General features: G+C 46.8%; 1 protein-coding gene across 7 annotated transcripts in view; it reads left to right on the forward strand.

Annotated features, from left to right (window-relative positions):
• The window catches only part of TCF20 (transcription factor 20), a 130,946-nt gene that overhangs the window by 37,856 nt on the left and 70,542 nt on the right, over window positions 1-22,548 (forward strand). The window contains exon 1 of one of the 7 annotated variants that reach the window (XM_038152968.1): window positions 15,966-16,251. The exons of the other annotated variants lie outside the window; for them this stretch is intronic. The gene's annotated coding sequence lies outside the window, so the exon portion shown is untranslated. Of the gene's footprint in view, window positions 1-15,965; window positions 16,252-22,548 lie in introns of those variants that run through there. 7 annotated transcript variants of the gene reach the window in all.

The following is a 22,548-nucleotide window of genomic DNA, read 5'->3' on the forward strand; positions in this document are numbered from 1 at the left end:
TCCCTGCCACCCTGGTGGCACCTGTCCGTCGCCAGGGTACATCGAGTTCACTGCAGGCACAGCAGAAGTATCTGGGCCCTCTTGCAGGTACTGAGGGGGACCAGATCCCCCCGCCCCACACCTCTCTGCATTGGCCGCACTGGGGTGCAGAGCCGCAGCGTGAGGCTTTTCAGCCCCGTGTCCAGGTTGAGGGGCTCAGGTCTTCTCCTCCAGTGGCTGGTGATGCCCCAGTTACCCAAGCTGCTCCTCTAATTCATCCTACAGCTGCAGTATTGCATGTGAGAGGGGAGAGATTTCTAAACAGCTCGGACACCATTTCTTCTTTCTGGAGATGAATAGAAGACCCGGTAGGTTTAGGTTTGGTTGGTTTTGTTTGGTTTGGGGTTTTTTTTGGTAATTTGGTTGATGTAGGTTTTGATTTTGCTGTTTTCTAGAGGATTTGGTTTAATTTTCCCTTCCTCTTTTATCTTTGAGATGCCAGGAATGTAAACTCTGATCTTTTCTGGCATTGCTGAAGGACAAGTGGGAGGTGTAAATGAATCTATGAATGTGAATGTTTAAAATGTTAATTAAAGGGGTGAATGTGGTGAATCTTTAACAAAGGCCTTTTCTACTTAAAATATTAATTACTTGTTGAAGTAAATATATCTTAAGCAAAACAAACAACCAGTCTGATTCAGCAGGGTTATTTGATTATCCTGGCAGAGTCAAGAATGGAGGTTCTGCCAGAAGCCTCTTTCACTGCACTGTAGGTACAGAAGTGTCACAGTCCTGTGACAGGGATTGACCACACTGGAGCCTGGTTAGCCACAAACAAGGTGGATGTGAAAAGTAAGTTGCAGTTTAGCTGTGGAATTAAATATCCTTTAGCCAGCAATAACAACCCCCTCACCCCACTAATCTGATTACCTAGCTCCACGCATGATCAAAATCCAGTAGATGTGATACTTCCTTCCATGTGTTTTCTGGTGTTTGCATTCAATTTCATTTTAGCTGTCCCAAGTGATTGCATTTCCAATGTCTTCCTGAAAAGACAAGACCGTATGTCTCCTGTTAAGGTGATCTGTCCTCTTTTCCCCATGCAGCAACAGTCAGGTTGTGTTGAATACTCAGGTGGCACTGAGTGATCCTCTTTTTAGTTTGTGCCTCTCAGAGCTTTGTAGGCAGTTCGGGTCCCGGCTCAGTGGCCATTGCTTAGCGAGATCTCCTCTTTAGTCTTTGTGTTTGTAAATAATTTCTGCTTCTTGATAATGCGCTTGTTGCTCCTCTGCAACCTTCTGTTTTGTCATGAGTTTTCTTTGAGCAGGTTTAGCCCAGAGTTAAACACTACCTTTCTGGTATGGTTGCAACCAAAATAAATTGAGGATTGTCAGCTCTAGAGACTGCTAATAATACAGTAAGCACATGCAGCAAGTGCAGCTATTTGCTTCCAGCAGTGCCCACCTGTACACAGAAGTGGCTCTGTCACAAGAGTCTTCTCCAGGAGACTGCATCCTGCATCTCCTGTGCCTGTGCCACTGCAGTGGCTCTGAGTACCAAACGCTGATGGTTTGGGTGTGGTGGCTGGTTCTCTCAGCAAAGGTCTCATACTGTGTCTTCCCCTTGGTAAAAACAGATGCCCTCTGGAAGACGGTTTACATGTAGATGTAAATGCTTATCTGTCATGCAAGCATAAAAACATGCAGAGTTTATAAGGAGAAAAATGACACAGGGCAATGCACAGGCAGTTTTACTGAGTGCTGTGGCTTGCAGAGTGTTGTTTGCAGATAGGGCACTGCGCTGACTGCCTATTATGTTTCACAGGCCATCAGTGACCTGTGGACCACAGCTTAGGTGATGCTGTTCTAGGGCCTTATCTATACTAGAAAAAGGAAGACAAATGATGCATAGTTTATCGTTTCGTTGTAAAGCTAAATGGCAGTGTGGAAGGGTTCTTTAATGTCAGGAGCTGATTCTTGCATTGCTGCAGCTGTGTTTCTGCTGCCACAAGTGAAATAAGTGTCCTGATTTCATCAGTGTAGATGCAGATAAATGTAGTTGCAGCTAGAGAAGACTCCTACCTTTATAATGTAATTCTTTTTAGAAGCATCTCCAAGTGTTACTAGCTCCTTTTTTCTTGCTTTAATGGACTTTAAGCCATTCATACTATTATGGCTTCCAAGGAGTTTTTTCTTCCAACTTGGTTTGTAGACAGTGCCCCAAGAAGTGAATGATACAACTATGAAAAATGTGATGATCTCCAAAACCTTACTGACGGAAGGGAAACCTTACAAGGCATTCCTTACTGCTGCTGTCTTGAGTTAGCTGTGCTGCCACTAGTGATGAGGCAGAGGAGTTTGAGATCACCTGTGGCTTGTTGGAGGCAACATCAGAATTTAGAACTGAACACCTAGTGTTCAAGGCTTTTGAACGGTCATGAGAACCTGGTCTTTGTTTAGACACCTTAGTCTTAGCTGAGCATTTAGAAGATGCTTTTCCTACTTAGACATGCAGTGATTATGTACGGCATGCTTGAAGGACTACAAGCAGCATTTATGTCTTAAGGTACCTGCTATTATTAACACTTGTAGTGCTCCTCACGGTTTCTAACACCTTCTGTCTTTTATGCATCTGTCTTTCAAAAAGTGAAACCTTGGGACAAAAATCAGCGCAGTTTTGTCATATATTGATAGGCCAAGAAAGAATGGTGCTGCTCAGTGTTACCACCAGAGTAGTTAGCAAATGCATCTGTCAGGAAGGATTTCATGATGGGTCTTAAGATAATGAGCCACAGGGAGGTAGACTGTGACTTTTGTCTCTACTTTTCTCCCAGTTCACAAGGTCTTCAGAAAAAGGAAAGGCTGTTACTATTGCTGATTGCTCAACTCTTCCAGAGTTCTTGATCTCTGCAGATGCTGTGTGTAATACCTGTGCAGTGGTATTGCTTGGGAAGGGTGAAAACCAAGAAGATAGGGGTTTATTGTCTTTGAGCCTGAGGCTTCCTCAGGTTTTGGTGGCTGCAGTCTCCAAAATTAGGTTTGTGTTTGGATTTAGGATATCCTCAACTGGGCCTACTGGGGAGAAACTGCTGTTTATGCACCCTAAAGTAACCTCTTTGTCTTTCCTCTGCCACAGAGTGGATGGAAGAGGAAACAGGAGCTCATGCAGGGCTCATGAGTGAGGGGTGGGTGGGAGATGATTTTCAGGGATCAGTCTGGTGGCTGGAAGGAGTTTGGCCTCATTTAAAATGGCTGCTGCTGCATTCAAGGGGCCATTTTAAGTGCCTGTTATCCTACTCTTGCTTAGGGCTGTAATTTGAATAAATGTGAAGCTAACAAAAACCAAAAATGTTAGATTCCAATACAAATCTGTTCTGATTTGGGGATTCATCTGAGTCCCAACAATGTGTAAAGTATTGCGGAATGAGAGGTGATACATTGTGGAAATGTAAGAGATGAATTTTATATTTATTACTGACTTGGCAGGGTGCTTTTCACATCACCATTCTGGTACAATTTTGATTAGATTTTTATGCTGAGCATCAGAGAAACACTGCTTGTGTGTACGTAATTCTCTTTGCCTATTGTGCATCCCTTCTCTGATAAGGAGAATTCTGTGCTGATGAGACAGGGTTGACAGTCATTGCACTGTAACTCTACAGTTCAGACAGTGCCAGTAAAAACTTCCTCTGCCAGTGTGGAGGATGTGTGTTGACACGGAGCAGAGTGCCACTCACGGTGGGAGAACAGGTAAGTTTCTGTCTTGCCCAGCTGACCTCTGCAAGAGTTTGTGAAGGTGATGGTAGCTTCTGTCATCTTGCTATGTATGGCGGAACCTGTTCAATGGTCCTCTGTCCATGTGTTGATCTCATTTGTCATAAATTGTTGTCTTGTAATGGGTTTTGTTTACTCCCAGCGTGTTCTGGCTCTGAACTGGCATTGAAAGCAGGTAAAATTCATCTGCAGATGGAGTGCTGTCTGTTCTCTCACAGGTATTCATTTGCTTTATGGGAAAGCATCAGCATGGGAAATACCCTTTTGTGTAGACTACCTTACAGAGTTAGAGTTCTGGGGCAGAGGTAAATCTGATGTGTATACTTAAATTTGGTTATTTATGCAACCCTTGTCTTTTGTATTGAGCTTTTTACAAGCACTGGTGCATGTATTTCACCTTGCTTTGTGTCAAAAGTAGTAGCATCCCCATTTTATAGCTTAATAAAGAACTGTGTTGTGAGGTTTGAGATGGTGCAGAAAGTCTGCATTAAAACTGGGAAGTAAACCCAGACTTCTCAGATTCTTGGTTCAGTGTCCAGTACTCAGGAAGAATGAGGAAAAAGGCAGGATGATTTTTGTGCTTATTTAAAGATACATTTACATATTTTTGTGTTGAATTGGCCTGTGGAGATGAACAGCTTCATTTTTCATTAGGATAATTGTCTTGAGAAGGGGTTTAGAAGGATAAAAATGTAGGGTTTTTTTGCATCTTCACTGCAAACTGCATTGTAATTGTACTGCAGGAATGCACTTGGCTTGTGGCATTTGGTGGAATCAAGATTTGACTCCGTGTGACAATGGCAGAGCAAAATATAAGAACAGATGATCGCCAGCAAGTTTATTTACCACAGTAAGATTATAAATTATCACCTGGGCTATAGTAGTTTGACTCTGTGATCTTTCTTCATTGCAGTAAGTACTTAAACATTTGCCTAAACTATCAGGAGGTTGCTTGATTCAGTGTTACTGTGACTCAGCTGGCAAATGGTAACTTGTTAATTGTGGTAACTCAGTTGCTTATTTCTGTGTTGGTAGCTCTTGCACTGATTTTGGTGGGTAGCCACTGTTAATGGAAGACAAGTGAAAGGAAAAGCCTGGGATTTACCTGGATGTAATCACTGTTCTCTGGATAGTCTGGATAGAAGCAGATCTGCTTGTAGAGCTGATGGCAAAAAGAAATGGGGAAAGTTTTGTCTGTGTCTATGTTACTGGCCTACTGAAATAAATCTGTCACCCTCAATCTGAGCCGTGAATTTTTATATTCGGAGTTTGGGCTGCAAATGGACAAAGCTGAAGGTGGTGTTATATAGGTTAGTATTTTATTCCTTATCCTCCCACAGCTGGAAGACTGACTCTTTGTGCAAAAGGTGGCGAACCTTCCCCTTGTTGAGAACCAAGCTGGGCTTTTGGGTAGCCACGCATCAGTCCACAGCTTCACATTATCCAACAGTGATGTGTGAAGTCAGGTGGCTCCAGCCTGTGCAAATTGAACTTGTGGTCTGTGCCCAGCCCTTGGGCTGCAGATCTTCTACCCAAGGTCTGAAACCTTAAAATAGCCCACATTCAGGGTCTGCCTCTCCAGGAGGAAACCTTGCTTTCAGTGTAAAACCACTGGGCACTTACACTCGCTGATGCAAGGATGTTGGCATGCAGTACGCTGGGGTGTGAGTTTATGGCTCCCCCGCTGTTCTTGACTCTTCTGTGTGGGCATTTTTCATATGCAGTTAAGAGCTGAGCCGCTTCCTCCGGCAGCGTTGAGTTAGAGTGGCTACAGCGTGAGTCGGTGTGCCCAGTGTGCAGTCCGCTCGGAGCCCAGCTTATCGCTGCCTTCCCAGGGTGAACGAGCCCTTGGGAAATGTTTGGATTTTACAGGAGGCCATGCAGGATCAGAGCAGCAGCCAGGCGATGGGGTGGGACTGTGGAGCTGTGAGACCAGCAGGGATGCACGTGCCATACCAGACACAGCTGGGACGTGTGTCGGGCTTAAGCGTGCCCCGGTCAAGGCAGGAACAGCGGTGGTGCAAAGCGGAGAGTGCCTGTGTGGGGATGGGGACATCGTTCTGCAGAGCCAGAAGCCGGGAGAGCCTCCGGATCACGCTGGGGCCAGGTCGTACGGGTGGGACCTCGCCTCTCCCCTGCCTTTGCCCCACGCTGGCCTTGGCAGAGCCCACGGGGAGGCCGACGGTGCTCGGCGGAGGAAGGAGGGGAGCGAATGCTTCCCGCGGTGGAGCACGAGCTGGCATCAGAGCAGCCTCACCTCTGCCCCGCTGGCTCTCACCGGCCCTTCCTGGCTGCCTGCCGCCTTTCTCCAGCTGCCAGCCCCCCCGCCCGCTGGCAGGCACCGCATCCCCTGCCGGGGCTGGGAGCAGGGAGGAGAGGGGTGGGCTGCTGAGAGGACCAGCTCCCCCGGGCCCCTGATCCAGCCCAGCAGAGCGGCGGGCTGCTCCCCGGCTCCCCGTGTCAATGAGCGCGTGTTTGAGCTTGTGCTAGTCTCCTGGACACCTTCCCGGTGAGTTTTCCAGAGAATGACTACAGATGAAATGCAATTAGACACAGATGGAGGGGGGGGTGGGGGAGGGGTGGGAGATGAGCCGAGTTTGAAAATGGGGGGAGGGGAACGATTGATTGCGAGGCCGTGAGGCAGGACCGGCATGTGCGGGAGAGACGAGTGCGAGGATCAGAGGTCCCCGCTGGGAAACGTTCGCTGGGCTGGGGCCGGGAACCTGAGGAGGTCTCTGTGCTCTCAGCTGCCGCTGCCGCCGCCGCCGCTGTTGTGGTTGTTGGAGAGCCAGAGGGAAGCAGCAGGCGTGTCTCAGGGATGATTAATCATGTATGGCAGCAGTGAGGAAGGAGGACGCGGTGTGCACACGGAGACCAGCACCTCCCCTAGCCCTGCGCGCCTCTGGCTCGCTGACAGCGATCTCTTCTGCTCGGAAAACCAGTCCCAGAGGAGGGCAGCCAGAGGGGGACCGTGTGCGCCTGAGCCAAGAGACCGCTCCTTACCCACCCCATCCTCCGGGAACTTTAAGACTTGAGAAACTCAAATCTCCTGGGTCTGGAGAAGAATGAAAAATAATGTGAAAGCAGGGATTTGAACTAGTCCAGGTGGGAGGAGAGACAGACCTGACTGAAGGTTTAATTAGTGAGGAGAAAGGAAAAAAATAAAAGTAGGTTTGGCAACAGCAGGCTGCAAGTGCTTCCCAGTTGGAGAGGTGGGGACAGGGCATAGACCAGTCCAGATTGTTGTTGCAGGTCTCTCTTTGCCTCAGGACTTGTCAGCCGCCTCTCCTTCCTCATGCTGGCAATACCTGAAGGGGAAAAAACCCCAACAAATAAAAACATAATTTGGCTTTATTTTGGGAAAAGCATTTCATTTTTTATCTCCAGATTATGACTTTTATTGCTGTAAAGAAAAGCTTAAGAAATTGGAACCTGCCTTTTTTTTTCTGTGTGTGTGTGTGTGTGTGTGTATGGGATTTTTTGCAAGGTCACAGCCCCACACCAGGTGAGAATATCAAAAACTTCCAGAGAAGGAGACATGGCTAAACCAGGACCACTGGCAGGCCTACAACTTTTTACCAGGCTCCCCAGTTCTAATGGCTATTACCTGCAGTGGTCAGCACACACATCTTCCCCTTTTAATTTCTCCTGCAAATAGGGGAAAGTGTCCCTTTTTCTCTACATCCCTTCTCAAAGATAAGGCAGTATTCTTCCCTATAATTTACAGTCCCTTTTACCTTTCACAGTCTGTAACACTTCTTTTTGAGAGATTTGCACTGCAGGAAGGTGTTTGATTATATCATCCTACCCCTATTTCCCTCTGCTCAAGATTTGCTCAGACACCTTTAACTACAGTGCTGTCTTCTGTCACTGAGGTGGGATCGCTGAGCTAATTTTTGTATGGCTGCTTGGACTCACTACCTTTGTGTTTGCCCCTGAAAGATTGCTAGAGAGTGTTATTGAATGCTTATAAACAGCTCCACATTTTTCATGTGCCACTTCCTCATGCAATGCAGAGCTGTGGCCAGAATCCGGAATGCACTAATTTCTTTATTTTCCTCCTTTTTTTTTTTTTCCTTAATTGTTCTAGATGTAGCTAAGTAGTATTTCACAAAGCTAAGTATCATCACCAAATAAGAGAGGAGTAGGGCATAGATTGTTCAGAGGTGGGACTGAAAATGGGTCTCTCCAGACTGAGTTAAGTTTGTTATTAAATGTGTGCTGCAGAGCTACAGAAAGCAAGGCTACTGTTGGGGAGATTGGAGGTACCTTTGTGTGGTTGTTTTGGGATCCCTGGATTAAAAATAAAAAAGGCAATGTAGTTTTTCAAGCAGAATCGAAACATGTTGGTGGCATCAGAAGCTAACAAACTGAGAGCTGGAATAAATACTTAATGCTCCTCCCTGTGAGACCTCTGCTCACAGCCAGTAGTCATGGAAAACAGGACAAAACAGATGTGGATGCCCGAGCAAGTGAATAGTACTGCTTCATTCATTGCTGTTTTGAAGTGAGATGTTTCCCTCTCCTCACCAATTTGCCAGGCTTCTTTTGTGGTTTCAGTGGCCTGGGACAGTGGTGGGAAGAAGGTGCTGGAAGCAGCTTGTATGTTGCGCCCACACCAGCCCAGCAGGTCTGATTTTGGGATCTGGGCAGAGCTTCTGTGCTGAGGGTGTGTGGAAGAATGTCTCTGCCTTGGCTGAAGGGCCCATCTATCTGTTTTGAACGGATGGATTGAGAACAGGTAGAAGAGCAGGAAGGTATCCACAGGCTGGTACAACACAGCTCCATTTGAAACTTTTCCTGAAACACTTCCTCCAAGGGCGAGCAGCAAAGGGTGGGACAGCTGGTGGTCTGTGGCACTTTTTGTGTCCACCAAGGGGCTGAAGGGAGTGGGGGTCGTGCTAAGGCTTACCCCACAGTAAATGTAGTTGAGGAGAGAGGAGGAAAACCAGAGATGAAAGGATCCAAACCAGGGACGATAGGATGTATTTTGTTCACTCAGCTGGTGGATGGGCAGCAAGAGGAATTAATTTTGTGTTGCTAATTAATGTGAACTATTGATCGCATTTGGACAGAGGTGATGCTGTGGAGGGGAGTAGCATCCACCTATTGAACCATCCAGGGGTTATTCAGTCCTTTTCCAGTTCGGGGACCATTTTGGTGAGCCCTCCAGCTTTGTGTTCCCTTCCGGCAGCAGTGCTGGTGGCAGTGGCAGGGTCCTTGGCCCCCTGGGGACTGTAGCTTGCAAGAGGGGGTGGGCAGAAGTCCACCATCTCAGCTGGCACATTGGGAGCCACCTGGTCCCCTCCCGTGACAGGGGATGCTTTCTGACTGTGTAAGGGGAGCTTTTGGAGGAGCCAGGGGCTGGCTGCCAGGCTTCCTTTAATTCCCCCAGCTGGCAAACAGGAGGCCTGTGTCGGTTGCCGGGGCAATGGCGGGAAGCTGTGTTAGTTTAATGAAGCATTGGGAAGGCTGCTGTTTATTTCAGGGGAGCGGGGGCTCTCTCGTCTGCCAGGATGCTCTGCCGGGATGGAGGAGCAGCTGCCAAAGGACTCCTAGGCCACGACTGCCGTGCTCTTCCCCTCAACTGCTGCCCTCGGCCCTTCCCAGGGTACAGAGGCCAGCATCAGGGCCATTCCTCAGCACAGCATGTCTGTCTCCTCCCCTTCCACTCGAGCCAGCATTTTCAGTGCCATGATATCGAACTTGTCCTCTTCCAAAAGCGCCTACTGTTTCCCAGGGAAGACCCCCCCAGTCCCACTCGTGTGTTGAAGACCCAGTGCTCGCCTTAGGCAGGGGGCCTGCCTCCCTGGATGTCCCTTCCTGTTCATTGCCCGCCTGGGGTACAGTGGTTATTTGACTGGGGTGTTGAACTTACTCCTTTATTTAAGCAAATGAAGACTTGAAGCATCAACATCTTCATAGTAAAGGTGACCTACAAAGGAGGGAGGAGAAGAATGAAGAGGGGGGAACGGGGAAAGTGCCTTGCGTGATGCCCCTTTTCTAGTGTCTCTTTTGGATTTAAAAGGGATCTAATGGGCGGCTTGGGCTTTTTTATCCTTCTTTGCTTCTTTTCTTCCCAGCGTGTTATTTCAAATACAAAAGGATTTCTGGTCTTGTTTAACCTCTGGGGGGGAGGGGGAATTCGATGGACAACTTGAGCACTAATAGGCTTATGACTATTCAGATAAAACTTCATTAACCGAGTGTTTAAAAAAATAAGCCCTATTCAGACCTGTTAAAAATCAAGAGAGTGTAAATGGGTGTGAACAAACAAATACTAGGTGGAGAGGTCGTCTGAAAGTTCAGTAAGCCGTGTCCATTTAATAAAAGGCTCAGAAAAAGCCTCAGGCCACAGACCGATGAATTTTCACACAAAAAAAAGGTGAAATAAGACTGTTGTCTTGCAAAGGGAAAAAAAGGCCTTTTCCTATGTGAAAGGAGAGATGTATTTGGTGAAGATACACAAACAGAAATGCACCTGATTTTTTTTCCCTTTTCTCCCCTCCCCCACTTTTCCTGGTCCCTATTTTAAATACCATATAAACAAATGCTGTCCCGGATGATGCTTCCTCAGCTGGTGTAGCAGAGCATCCCCTTGTCCTGCAGGAGCAGCTTTCCACACCGGCCCTTGCAGGACCGAGTCCCCCTCTCCCCAAGCACAGTGGCACATTACGTGTGCCCGTGCCCAGGGTGGCAGTGTCCCGCGGGGTTTGCAGGCTGCTGTGCCAGCCCTGCCATGCGGCTGGAGCACAGGGAGCCGTCTCTCGGCTGAAGCCCACATCAGCCCAAACTCTCCCGACTCCCTGTTGCTAGCCCGCCTCTCCGGCCCCTTTCTCCCTGGATGTGCGAGTCTCGTGCCCCGTGTTCGGCTGGTAATTAAAAAACCGTGGAGGGGGATATTACTGAGTTAACAGTAGTTATTTGTGAGGCTGCTGGAGGGGGGGGAGAGAGATCTATCCCCAGGGAAAGCTGCACTGACGAGGGGTGGGGGGGAGCAGGAGGGAGGAGGAAGTGGGGGCGAGATTGGCAGGTGACTGCCAGCTCCGAGGAGATGACAGCGGCAGCAGCTCCGCCAGTCCCACTTGAACACTGCACTGCAGGTACTGGGTTAATGGGTGGGAAGTGGTGGAGAAGAATATCAGGGTGGGTGGCTGGAGGGGAGGGTGTTGCCATGGGGGAGTTGATTTCTGTTAAACGCCAAGATAGAGATGACACTCTATATACATGTAATCATTAGACTTCATTCCCAAGAATATTTTCCTTCATATAATTTTTTTAAATGCAGAGAAAGCTTTCCCCAAACCTGACAGTATTCTACCTACAATCACTTTCCCCATGCCAAATACTACCGTGCTCTACAAAAACGGTCTGAAATGCTGTACTATTTTTGACCATTTCATTTGGGTTATTTGTAGTGAAATTTTAATTTTTAAGGTGCTAGGAATAGGCTCTCCTCAGTCCCACATCATCTCCATGTAGCAAGGCCTTTTTACTGAATGTGAGTGAGACTGCATTACAATCTAAACCTCACAATTTTCTTGTTTGATGACACTGACTATCCAACTAGAAAATTCATGTATCCTCCTTTTGCAGGACTGGCAGGTTAGACCTAGACTGAAGTCCTGATTGACATCTGCAGACGGCATTCTTGCTCATGCTCGTGCTCTCCCTCTCTCTCTCTCTTTTCCCCCTGTGCTCATGCTCTCTTTTCCCCCCTCTATTCATTTTCAGAGGGCAAAACATCTGTTTGCAAAGGGCTGAGGACACACACTGCACAGTGAGATAAAAGCAAAGAGCCCTCATCCCATGTAAGAGTTCACAGATCTGTAACTCAGGGGGCTGGCAGCAGGGTTTGACAAGGGTTGAAATCCTTCTGTCTTTCTCCCTTCTTGTATATTTGAGTTTGAAAAACAAAACCACCTGGGGTTATCTCAGGTGTGCAATATTAAGGATTTAGATGTCAGCTTCACTATCAGCTTCATTCTTTGTGCACAAAGAGAGAAAGAGGATCACAGATTTGCACCTAAGCTACAGAGAGTGATGCCAGTGCCTTGGTTTATCACAGTGGAGGAAGCCCATGCCTCTCCCTGCCCACTACAGCAGAGTTAAGCCCCAAGGGCCTTACAAAGACAGTGCCTCAGTTGGAGACCTGTCCTTTCTCTCCCTGCAGCAGAAGCCAAGTTTAAGGAATTGGCTGAGAGTTCAAGGCGCACGTATGATTGTAGACTTGCATGGTATAGATAGCAAGAAGAAGAAGATTAAAAAAGGTTGCTATCCTTTTCTCTCCAAGCAACAACAGCCCCCTGTAAAATATTTAGCCATAAGGATATGACTTTTCTTTTTGACCTACCATGATTGTGGAGAGGGCCACCTCCTGTGCACCTGTGGTGTTACAGATTTTAGTCCAGAGACTAGGCTCTCAGCTGTGAGAACAGCTCATGGGCTGGTCTGAACATCCAGTTTGACCTATGACTCAGATATCGTACTGGTTCGCTTATCAAAACCACCAGCAACAAAAGGGGCAAAACCCCTTTTGATTTTCTGGTACTGACATAAGTACACCGATTTACATTACATGGAGATACATATTTTGACTGCTTGACAAAGAAAATCATGCCCATGACAGCTTTTTGTCCAACAAGTAATTCCACTAAATGGAAGCATGGCCAGCACCATCCGTTTTTGAGGTCTCTTCTGCGTGGTGATTTCCAGAGTCCTGGTATGGCCAGTTTTAGGGAACTGTTTTAATCTGGTGACTACCTGCAGTCTTTGCTGAACAGCACTGGGGAAGCATTGGGCATTTAGCAGCTTTGAAAATTACATCATAGGCATCTTAAATGTACTTCTCAAGCGTGCATTGGTTTTAAAGCTTAGCAGCTGCCCTTTTGCCCATATATATAGATCACACACACTGTGACTTGCTTATCGGGGATGGCAGTTAGTTGAATGCAAAGAAAAATTGTATGTTTCTCTCCTGACTTCACCTTCCCCTTTCCTGTTTTCTGTGTGGAATGAGGATCTTGGGGATGCCTTGAGCTGGACCATGAACCTCCTGACCTGTCAGTTTTGCTAGGGATTCTGAAGGGACTTGCTGTGTAAAGTGCTACAGCCTGCTATATTTTCCCTCTTACTGGTGTGTGGCAGCAAGAGTTTCAGATGCATGAAGCCTTGCTTAGGGGTAAGGGGGCTGGGGGAAGACACCAGCAGAAGAAACCGCTAGTTCAGAGCTCACAGTTAACAGGACTGAGATTCTGAGCAAGTCTCAGGGTAGTGGGAATGGGTAACACAAAGCCAGCACTGGGAGCTCATTTTAATTTCAACCATCTTGTGCGTGTGTAGTTGGCTGTCTTTGTTTAAAGAACTTGGCCTTCAGGTAGATTTTATTTGGATGGCTTGCTTATCCAAAGAACATTAATGACTTTCCTTGAGGAGTTGCAGCCAGTACCTTTGCACCCTGGTTCTCCTCTAGCCCTGTTTTCTCTTTTCCATAATCTCCTGGTGCCCGGCAGCAAGCCTTTAGGGTACATGCGCAAGCAAAAGGAGCTCGAGTTGGGGAATTAATATTCCTGGAACATAACACCAGCAGCATGCACACGCTGAGGAGAATATTAGAGCTATTAGCGGTGGGAGTTTGGAGTGCATGCAATATCTAGATGGAGAATTCAGTGTGATTAATCTGCCTCTAAGCAGCAGCCTCCGGGCTCTGGGAATTCTGTGGCACGTTTGAAATCAGAACTTTTTTTAATTACCTTTCCGCATCAACAAAACAATTGCAGTTGTGTGAAAATAAGCCCATTCAGTCCCTGCCCTGTCTCTGTTCTTTTTTTTTCCCCTTTTTCCTTTTTGGATGAGGCGTGCTGCCGGAGCCCTGAGTATTCACAGTCCCGGCAGCTCTGACAGCATTTTGCACAAGTGCAGAGGGACTTAACCTGGGAGGCTTGGCCAGCCTCCAAGTCAGGTAATTGCATCGTGGGCCAAGCTGGAGCAAGCCCATGCAAGTCGGTGTGTATGTGTTAGATTCCTTGCTCTTTCCCCCTTCTTTTTTCCTCTTCCCAGCAAATGCCTGTGCTTCCCTTTCTCCCCCATTCACCTCCTCACCTTGCATCCTGGAATGTTGGCAGCCATGTTGCCTCCCTGCCACGGGCAGGTTGAGAGAGATTCCCCGAGAGAGGAGGAGTGGGATAAACATGGAGCTTTCCTCTCACACAGTCAGCAGGGTACAGATAAAAAAAATGAAAGGAGTCGATATAAAAATGGTAGTAAGGTTGTGGCCAAACAAGGAGCAAGACTTGCTGAAATATATGAGATTGGATGGGGACCTCCCTGCTTACAATTCATGCCTTTTCCTTCCCTCTCACGAGCAGAGGCAGGAGAGTTTATTCCATCCATTGCAGCCTGGTTTATTGCCGTACTGGCATAGAGACACTGTAAAACAACAGGGGAAATCTTCCCTAACACTGTGGTTCTGCCAGGGCTGGGATGATGCCCTAAGGCACTAGGATTCAGAGTTGGTGTGGGAACAGAGGCTTTGGCCATGGAGCAACTCCAACCTGGAAAACCATCTTCTGGATGCCTGGATTTTATGCTGGAAGCACATAGAGCTGCTGGGGTGTAAAAGTTTCTGACAAGTGTCTTGGGTTTCCAGTGCTGGTGCCAGCCCTCTGAGGCACCACAGGCACTCATGGGGCGCTCCCACCGTCCAGCAGCAGCAAGTTGGGGATGTACTTGCCAGCTGGTTCATGGCAGGGATCTGGATTGCTTCCTCCTCGCTTCTCGCTCGCTCCACATACAGATTTCCCTCCTGCCTCACTGGCAGGTTGCGGAAAGGGCAGGCTACGATGGTAGTGCTGTTTTTTTCCTCCCTTCCAGGTCGACACGGCGATGGGAATTGCTTTGTAGGTTTGATGAGGACAGGGATGGAGGTTGGAGAGAGGAGTGGACACACTGTGAAGATCACAAGCTGTCTTCCTTTTGGCTCTGCAGTTCCAATAACTTCATAAATATAATGTCTGCAATTAGCACAGTTTTATTTTTTAATATTTATTTTTAATTTCACTTGGCTGTGGCTGTGCCCTTGACTTATTCCTCTGAATTCCTGGCCTTCAGGCATGATTAGCACAGTGTGTTTGAGTTGCCTTGCTTCAAAAGGTAAAAAAAATCCATTTTAAACACAAATAGCAGATTTTTATTTTTTGGGGTTTATTTACTGACATGTTTGAGGTGGTGTTAAATTTTGAGAAATTGATGTTAAAAAATTACACCAGCTGAATAAACAAAACAAAAAAAGCCCCAAATCTTACAACTTTCCAGGTCACATTATGCCAATAGCTACTTAATAAGCCTTTTTTTTCTTCTAGGCTTCATTTCAGAAATGACTACAGAAGTCTTATATCATCAGCTTTTGCTCCCAGAGCAACATCTGAGCATTGCATTGTATTGGGAGTACATCAAAGTCTCCTGGCCTTTCTTTCATCTACCCCAGTCTGTCTTCCCCTCCCCAGGGCACCTAAAAATACACTAGGGAATCAAAAACTCCCCTCTTTTCCCTATTGCCTTGCTTAGGCCTTACATACAACTCTGTTACCTTTACGCTGACCGCTTTTACTCAAATTGTAGTTTAGTAGATTTCTGATCCTCGGATGGGGAAAAAACCCCCAAGTGCCCACTGAAGAGCCTTACCTCTGCCTGGCCCTCAGCTCCCAGACCTCTGGCACGGAGTTGCGTTCACTCTGCGTGGTCCTGCTTGCCCGGTGGCTCTCAGCGCTGCCTTCCCTGTGTGGCTCAGGCACAGCCCACAGCGTCTGCCTCTTTCATCCTTACCCTGCAATCCCCCTCTGCCCTGCCCCCCTGAGCCTCTCCTGTGGCCGCTGCCACCCCTTGATCTTCACCCCAGCACCTCATCCTGCTCCAGTCCCGGCAGGTCCAGAGGGGCCGTGGCAGGTGCTTCTGTCCCAGAAGGGCTGCTGGTGCTTGTGCTGCGCTGGAGGATGGCACCTGGACTGGCGCTTGCTGTCTGTCCTGCCCAGGCCACTTTTAAAAGGTATTTCCACTGTGGTCACAAAGTTTATTTGTGAAGAAAAACCACAAAAAAAACCACCCAAACCCACAACAAAAAAAGGGAATATGATTTATTAAAAAAAAAAAAAAGCCATTTTCTTGGCCAGCCATTTCCTGAGTTCCCTTTGTTACTACTGCAGATATGTGTTTGAATAAGAGCCTTTTCCCCTCCCCTCTCCTATTCCTCCCTGTTCTACCCTGCAGTGAAGTCACAATCCGGCGTTTGTGGGCTCTGTGTGATGTCAGAGACTCGGTCTTGTGACTTCACCGGCGGGCTCAAGCAGAAGGTGCAGACGAGGCTGAGAGAAGAGAAAAAAAGCCCCCTCCTCTCCTCTTCCCTCCCCCCCTCCACCCTCTCGGTTTATAAAACCAGTAGCTGAGATAAATCGGAAGGGGGTGGGGAGAAGCAGCAGGGAAAGCTGAGAAAGATGCCAGAAAGGTACAGTAAATGGGCTTTATCTCTCTCTCCCTCTCCCTGAAAGTTGAGAGTGGAAAATTGCCCTGCAGAGGCCAGCTCTCGCCGACCACGCGCGGCGGCGGCGGCGGCGGCCGTGTGTCTGCGGCGCCCTGTGCGTGTCACCCGCCCCCGCGACGCCGCCGTGCCCGCCCGGGCTGCCCGCGGCGGGGTGGGGGGCTGGGGGAGGGCTGGGGGCGCCGGGGGCAGCCGGAGCCCGGCGTGGCTGGGCACGGCGAGCCGCTCGCCTTGTCCCTCTTCAAAGGCCCCAGCTGTTGGCTGCTCGCTGCAGTCTGGCTCCTGCGAGACCGACATAAATGGGTTATGGGGTTTCTGCATATGCCGGTGGGAAGGTGTTCCCCCCCCCCCGCTCCCCGTTTTCTTCCCCATGTATCTCTCGTTGATGATTTTTTTTTTTTTAATTTATTTTGTTTTGGTTTTGGATGTGGTTGTTTTTTTCCTTGTTCTGCAGGCTCAGAGTAGCACGGGGGTGGATGGGGAGGGGGCCTGCCATTCCCCCGTGATATGTGGGTGCATCAGGAGGGAGAAGGGCAAGGCCTCAGGGTCACATTCTCAAGGGCTGTGAGATATGATTTCTTCTTTAATTTCTTGATTTTTTTTTTGCGGGGGGGGAGGTCGGTGATTGTTGTTGTTTTTTTAACTGACAGCTGCACGATAGCAATGTGGGTGCACCAGCAGCAAACAGCAACCTAGAAAATATTTTTAAAAAATAAAAAATATAAAAAGAGGAGGAGGAAGATGGGGGGGGGGGGAAGTGAGGGGTTAGCTTGCCCCTCCCTTCTTTGGTTATTTTTTTTTTCCCTGTGTCAAATTTACTGTTCACTTGAGATTTTGGACAAAGACAGGGGCAGTGGGTGGGCTGCTTTGAGTTTTGTGATATAATATGACTGGAGCAAGAGAGTAAAGCGCAGACAATTAAGGATCAGCGCGAGGGCTTTGCTCATTCAGTCTGTTGAGGAAGCCGTCATTTTGTGTTAGTGTGCGTGTCTGGAGGAGGAAGGATAGTGGAGAGTGACAGTGGAAGGATGCCTAATGTTGTGGTGTATTTGTACTTGCTAAATGCCTGCTCCAGGAAAGGAGGGCTTCAAAAGAAAGGGATGACCGAAAGGGGGTCCTTCTGAATTTGTCCTTTGGTGAAGCCACTTTGGACTGGATTCTCACTACTGGGAATGTGATGTTTTGTTGCCTCCGTGAAAGAGGAGGGCTGAGAAATGAAAAGGGCAGGTGTCAGGCAGGCTCCTTGCTGCCACCGCTCTGCCTACGCATCTCACCCCGATCACCCTGATGACCGGTGGCTTCTCTGCTGCTCTCATTCGTGAAGCTCCTGTGAAAAGCACCGTGCCCTGACTGTCTGCAGGGCCAGGCTTCTCTCTGCTCCCGGGTCACTCGGGTCCTGCTGCTGCACTTCACTCCTAAAGGCCCAGAGCACCTCCTGCTTTTGTAGTTATTTATTTCTTTATTGCAACTACTGGACCCTGGCTGTCCTCTGCCAATATGTTTCAAGGCTGATGAATAGCACCCCCTGCAGTTATAGAGCTGATCTTTTGTAGCACAGATGTATAATTAATTGTGCAGCACTTTTGCAGTCTGAACAGGCAAGCAGATTCTTGGAAGACACCCATGTGCTGCCACCTGCTTCTCAGAGCCCCAGCTCCACTGCCCTTGGGGAAGGGACCTGTTGGCCACAGCTTAAGAGCCTCTATCCTACTGGAGTGATGTGAAACAGGATTCGAATCCAGGTCTTTGGTGTAAAAGCCACAAACAACCTCAAACCCAAAGTGCTGCTGCACCTCGGGACTCCTCTCCTCTGCCTCTGCTCCAACATGAAAGAACTTCTAGGCATTTTTGCATCTCTGTTCCATCACAATGGTGATGTTTAGGGATTTTTTTTCTTCCTTTTTTCCCCTCAGAGGGGAAGTAGGGATTTATAAGTTTGTAAAGCACTTCGAAGATAAAAATCGTTGTCTGTGCAGAGTACTGTCTGTTGGCTTGTCTGAGTCACTACCTAGCTTGCCTGGGAAATGACACCTAGAATCCTTCCACAGACCTCTTGGAGAATTAAGTCAAAAGAACCTTTGAGGCGTCCTCCTTTGGACCTCTGGCCCTAGGGAGAGCAGAAGTGAGGGTGACCAAGTGGGACTGGACACTGCGTGTGAGTCTGGGAGGTGGGTGATGATGAATGAAATGCACCCTGCAAATCTGAGGGCAGAGGACATTGGGGATGTGATTTAGCTAAGATTAGGTACAGAAGAGATTTTAAGCCTCATTATTTTGTCTGGGTATGGCAAGATTATCCCCTACAGGGCTTTCCTCAGTTCTTTATCTACACCTGCTTTTAAAAGAGCAGGAAACAGTGGAGAAAACCCTTACCTTTGATTTCTCTTCAGCTGGGGACATCCGTCACCCAGGACTGTAACTGTAGGTGTTCAGGTCGGGGAGAGATGTGCATCACTTCAGCCCCATGCTAGGACATGAAAGGATTAAATCTCTTTCCTAAGCAAAGTGGAAGGTCCCCAGGTGTCTTCTCTCAGGCTCAGAGATTGCAATGGGAGAAGGAAGAAGGATCCAGCTGGGTAAGAGACCTCATCAAGAGGATAAAAGCATTTAGGGTAAAGGACAGTCTGTCTCCCTGAGTAGGGGAAGTAATCAGTGAGGATGTGCAAGGGTCTCTCAAAAAGCCCTAGGCAGGCAATGTGTGTATCAGAAAATAATTTCCAGGCAGTGGTGAAGGGGCACGAGCTGAAAGCGTTAATTAGTTCCCCCCGCCCTTGTTTCTGTTAAGATATTCCCTTTCTTGTAACAACAACTGCTTTTTGTCTTTCTTTTCTACATGTTTTTTTTTTTTTTAAACTTGTGTCCCAATGAAAAGGACTGTTAAGGAAACCCCCTACTTATCACCTGAGGCTAGCTGCTGACTTACTGTTTCTCGAGAAGAGATAATGCTAGCTGATTATAAATAGGCTGACTGCCCTTTTTCATCAATATTAAGAGTAAGCCGACACCTTGATCTTTAGCCTGTGGAATGAATCACACTGCAAGAGTTCTTACGTTTGGAGAAGAGTAGTCATTTCTTCTCTCACATTATGCTCCCTGCTCTGAAAAGGCTTGGCCCTGATGAGGGGATCCTTGAGCTGGGGGTGGGCACCCCAGGGTATGTGAAATTTCACCCTGGTGAAATGGTTTCTCTCCACCACTGTAACCAGTGTCTCATCATTAACCCTGGGTTCAGCCGGGGTTGTCAGGGGATGACCTTGAGTTCTGCAGCTCCCCCCCTCCCCCCAATGCTGCTGCTTCTCACTGAAAGTGTCAGTGTTGGGATAACTTGTTTCTTATTTGGAAATCTGGGCTATTTCCTAAACTTGCTAAAACCAGTGGAGGATTACTGAGTTGGTAGGTGGACATGAACTGTGCTTGCTGAGGTATCTTGTTTTTGCTTTGGCTGTTCTAAGAAGTGCTGACCTTATTTTCAGAGCCCCAGTGGAACTGACAGCATTTTGTTTAGGTCTAATTACTCAGAGCACATTTACAGAAGTTAAATGTGAGACCTTCAGTCCTAATCATCTCTCAGGACAAATGTGAGTACCAGCAGGATTCCCATCTGCAGAAGATAATTTCAAGAGGAATGATGAAAGCCATGATATGTAAGCAGAGATTTTGTTATTTTAAAACTGAACTTAAATAGGCAACTGGAAGAATTCCTCAAATCTTGAAACAAAACCAAGTTACTTAAGATTTTACTACATGGCTCGGACTCTCTAACGATAGATTTGTCCAGCCTTTAAAAATTAAAGACTCATTTTCTTAACAGAGGACAGTTGTGTCTTTGTGTTTGTTACCTAATAGCTTTTAAAGCATTTTCATCACTTGGGTTAGGTAATGTGAATAAAAATATGCTACTTTTCCCCATCCCCAAATGTGTCAGTAGCGTTCATAAATAGTGGAATATGTTGCGTTCAGAGTTTTAAGTTCTGTATGTTCTCATGTGCCCTATCCTGATTTGGATTTGAGTGCAACTTTAAAGTCATGCAGGGCACTAAAATAGGACATTAATAACTTTTGAAATGTAGAATTAGAGTGTTTGAGCATTGAATAAACTTAAATGAGTCTCGAGATACAAAGTAATTAAAGTGGTTGTATTTGAAGTAGGTTTTTTTCTCTCATGTTTTGTTAGCTAGAGGAGATATGTGAGTAAGCTGTGGTGGAACTTTAAAAATATTTTCAATAAACCAATCTCTCAGATGAATCAGGACCAGAGAACATCACAATACCTAACAAAAAAAAAAAGCACAGAAGTTGATTTCTGTGACAAGAAGTTAATGAGATTTCTTGCAACGTCTATCTTTAGTGGACCCTTAGGTTTCTACTACCCAATATAAGTACAGACTTCTTACCAGATGAATATAGAAGACTCTCTTGGTTTTGGTCCAGTCTGATGCTTTCTGTGTTGGCCTCTTGCTGCTGCAAGCTCTTCTTATGTGCTTTTTCATGTGCCTGGAATTCTGGAGCGTGGTAGCAGCAAGGTGACTGGAAGAACTAAAGCTGTTCCTTCAGGGACCTTTTTTTTTCTCTCCTGTTGGAACAGCTGAGATTCAACAGCTATTGCATACATCAGGGAGGAAGCCAACGGGGAGCAAAGTAAGAATCAAAACCTTAGTTGCCTCTAAAATTTGGAACTGTATGTCATGGGGATTTGTGCTTGTTAAGCCCAGAAATTCCCACTTCCCCGTAGGCAGAAAAAGCCACCCCAGCAAATGAAACCTCTGTAAAGGGCTAGTAGAAGTAAGAGAGAAAAAAAATCCCTTTCTGTAAAACATGTTCAGGCAAGGCAGAGTTGGTTTTATGTAAGATAATTTAAAAAGACAAGTTCTAATATTTGAATTTCTACTTTTATTTAGATATGCTTAGCAATTCAGATAATGAAGATTTATTGATGGACTTTTCTGCCTTGTTGGAGACAGTCTTGCTGGAGAATCACATTTGTATGGCTTTCTGTTTTAATTTCCACCATTATTACTCTGGGCATCTGCATGGAAATTTGATTGGCTTTTCCTTAAAAGTTCAGCTTCTGTTGTTTTTCGCTTTTTTTGCTGGACTCAGATTCTTTTGTCTGCAGCATCACAATCACTTTCACAGCAACTAATTCTATTCTGCCAGAAGCAGCTTTTTGGCAGGAAGCAAAAGGAAGAAGTAGAAGAGGTCTTAAGGTACAAAGATCTTATTTTCATGAATCAGCTCTTTGTAATGAGAAGATGAAAAGGCAGAAGTGTTGCAATGTTTTAATTTTTTCTCCTGCTATGATTCACACTACCTACCTTCAGATGCTTTATGATTTTCCTTCCTTTGAGATGCTCAAAAGTCTTTCAATTCAGTTGTTCTGTTGCAGGAAGGGGCTGTAGAACTTCACACTATTGCTTATGGAGACATTCCTGCTGTCTGGAGGAGAGCACCTTCCAAGTGGTGCACCCAAGACATGACCATCAGTAGGCTGAAAAATCTGTGCTTGTCAGAAATATTTTCCAGCAAGCACGGATCCTTTGATAGTCTTGAAGGGAAAAGTTAAATATCAGTGAATTAATGAGAGGAGAGCCCTCTCCGTCTTTGCTGCAGTTCCTTGGGAGATGTCTGATACTGCTTCTCCCTTGTGTAGGTTCAGATGTAACACTTTTTATCTGAAGTTAAGTGTAAAAAAAATAGGGGGAAGGTATGGGAAATCCTGGGGCTGGGTAGGAAGAGAGGTAGGAAATGTTAATGAATGTAGCCATGCTGATGTCTTTCTTGGAGAAAGAGAAACAGGTGAGCTGCCCTTGCTTTACACTCGCTTAAAGATGTAGCTGTCCCACCGTGAATATAAGTTTCAGTCCCTGGTTGCATGACCTGTAGGTGCCCAACCTTGCTGTCATGTTTTGTATTATCTATCTTCAAGGTAGTCACTAATGCCCATTCCCATAGCATCTAAGAGCCTCTAGATGAAAGCTGTAAAAGTGCAGTGGTGAGCCGGTGCATGACATGAAATGGTGTAACAGGGGAATAGATTAGGATAAGGGTAATACTTCGAGGGGACGGGGGCCATGTCTGTGAGAAATCTGTGTGCCTGACTCCGTGGAGGCTTCACCTTCCTAGTGCTGCATCAACAGTGAAACCTTTTGTAAAGAAGAAGAAATCTCTCAGAGGACTCCACCAGCTGCATTCAGAAATCATGTTTGCTCTAACAAACACTGGGGAGCCTTTCCAGCCCATGTTACCTGCAAATTTGTTCTCAGT

The sequence above is a fragment of the Motacilla alba genome, chromosome 1A (assembly GCF_015832195.1).
Source record: "Motacilla alba alba isolate MOTALB_02 chromosome 1A, Motacilla_alba_V1.0_pri, whole genome shotgun sequence".
In the NCBI taxonomy this organism is placed as follows: Eukaryota; Metazoa; Chordata; class Aves; order Passeriformes; family Motacillidae; genus Motacilla; species Motacilla alba.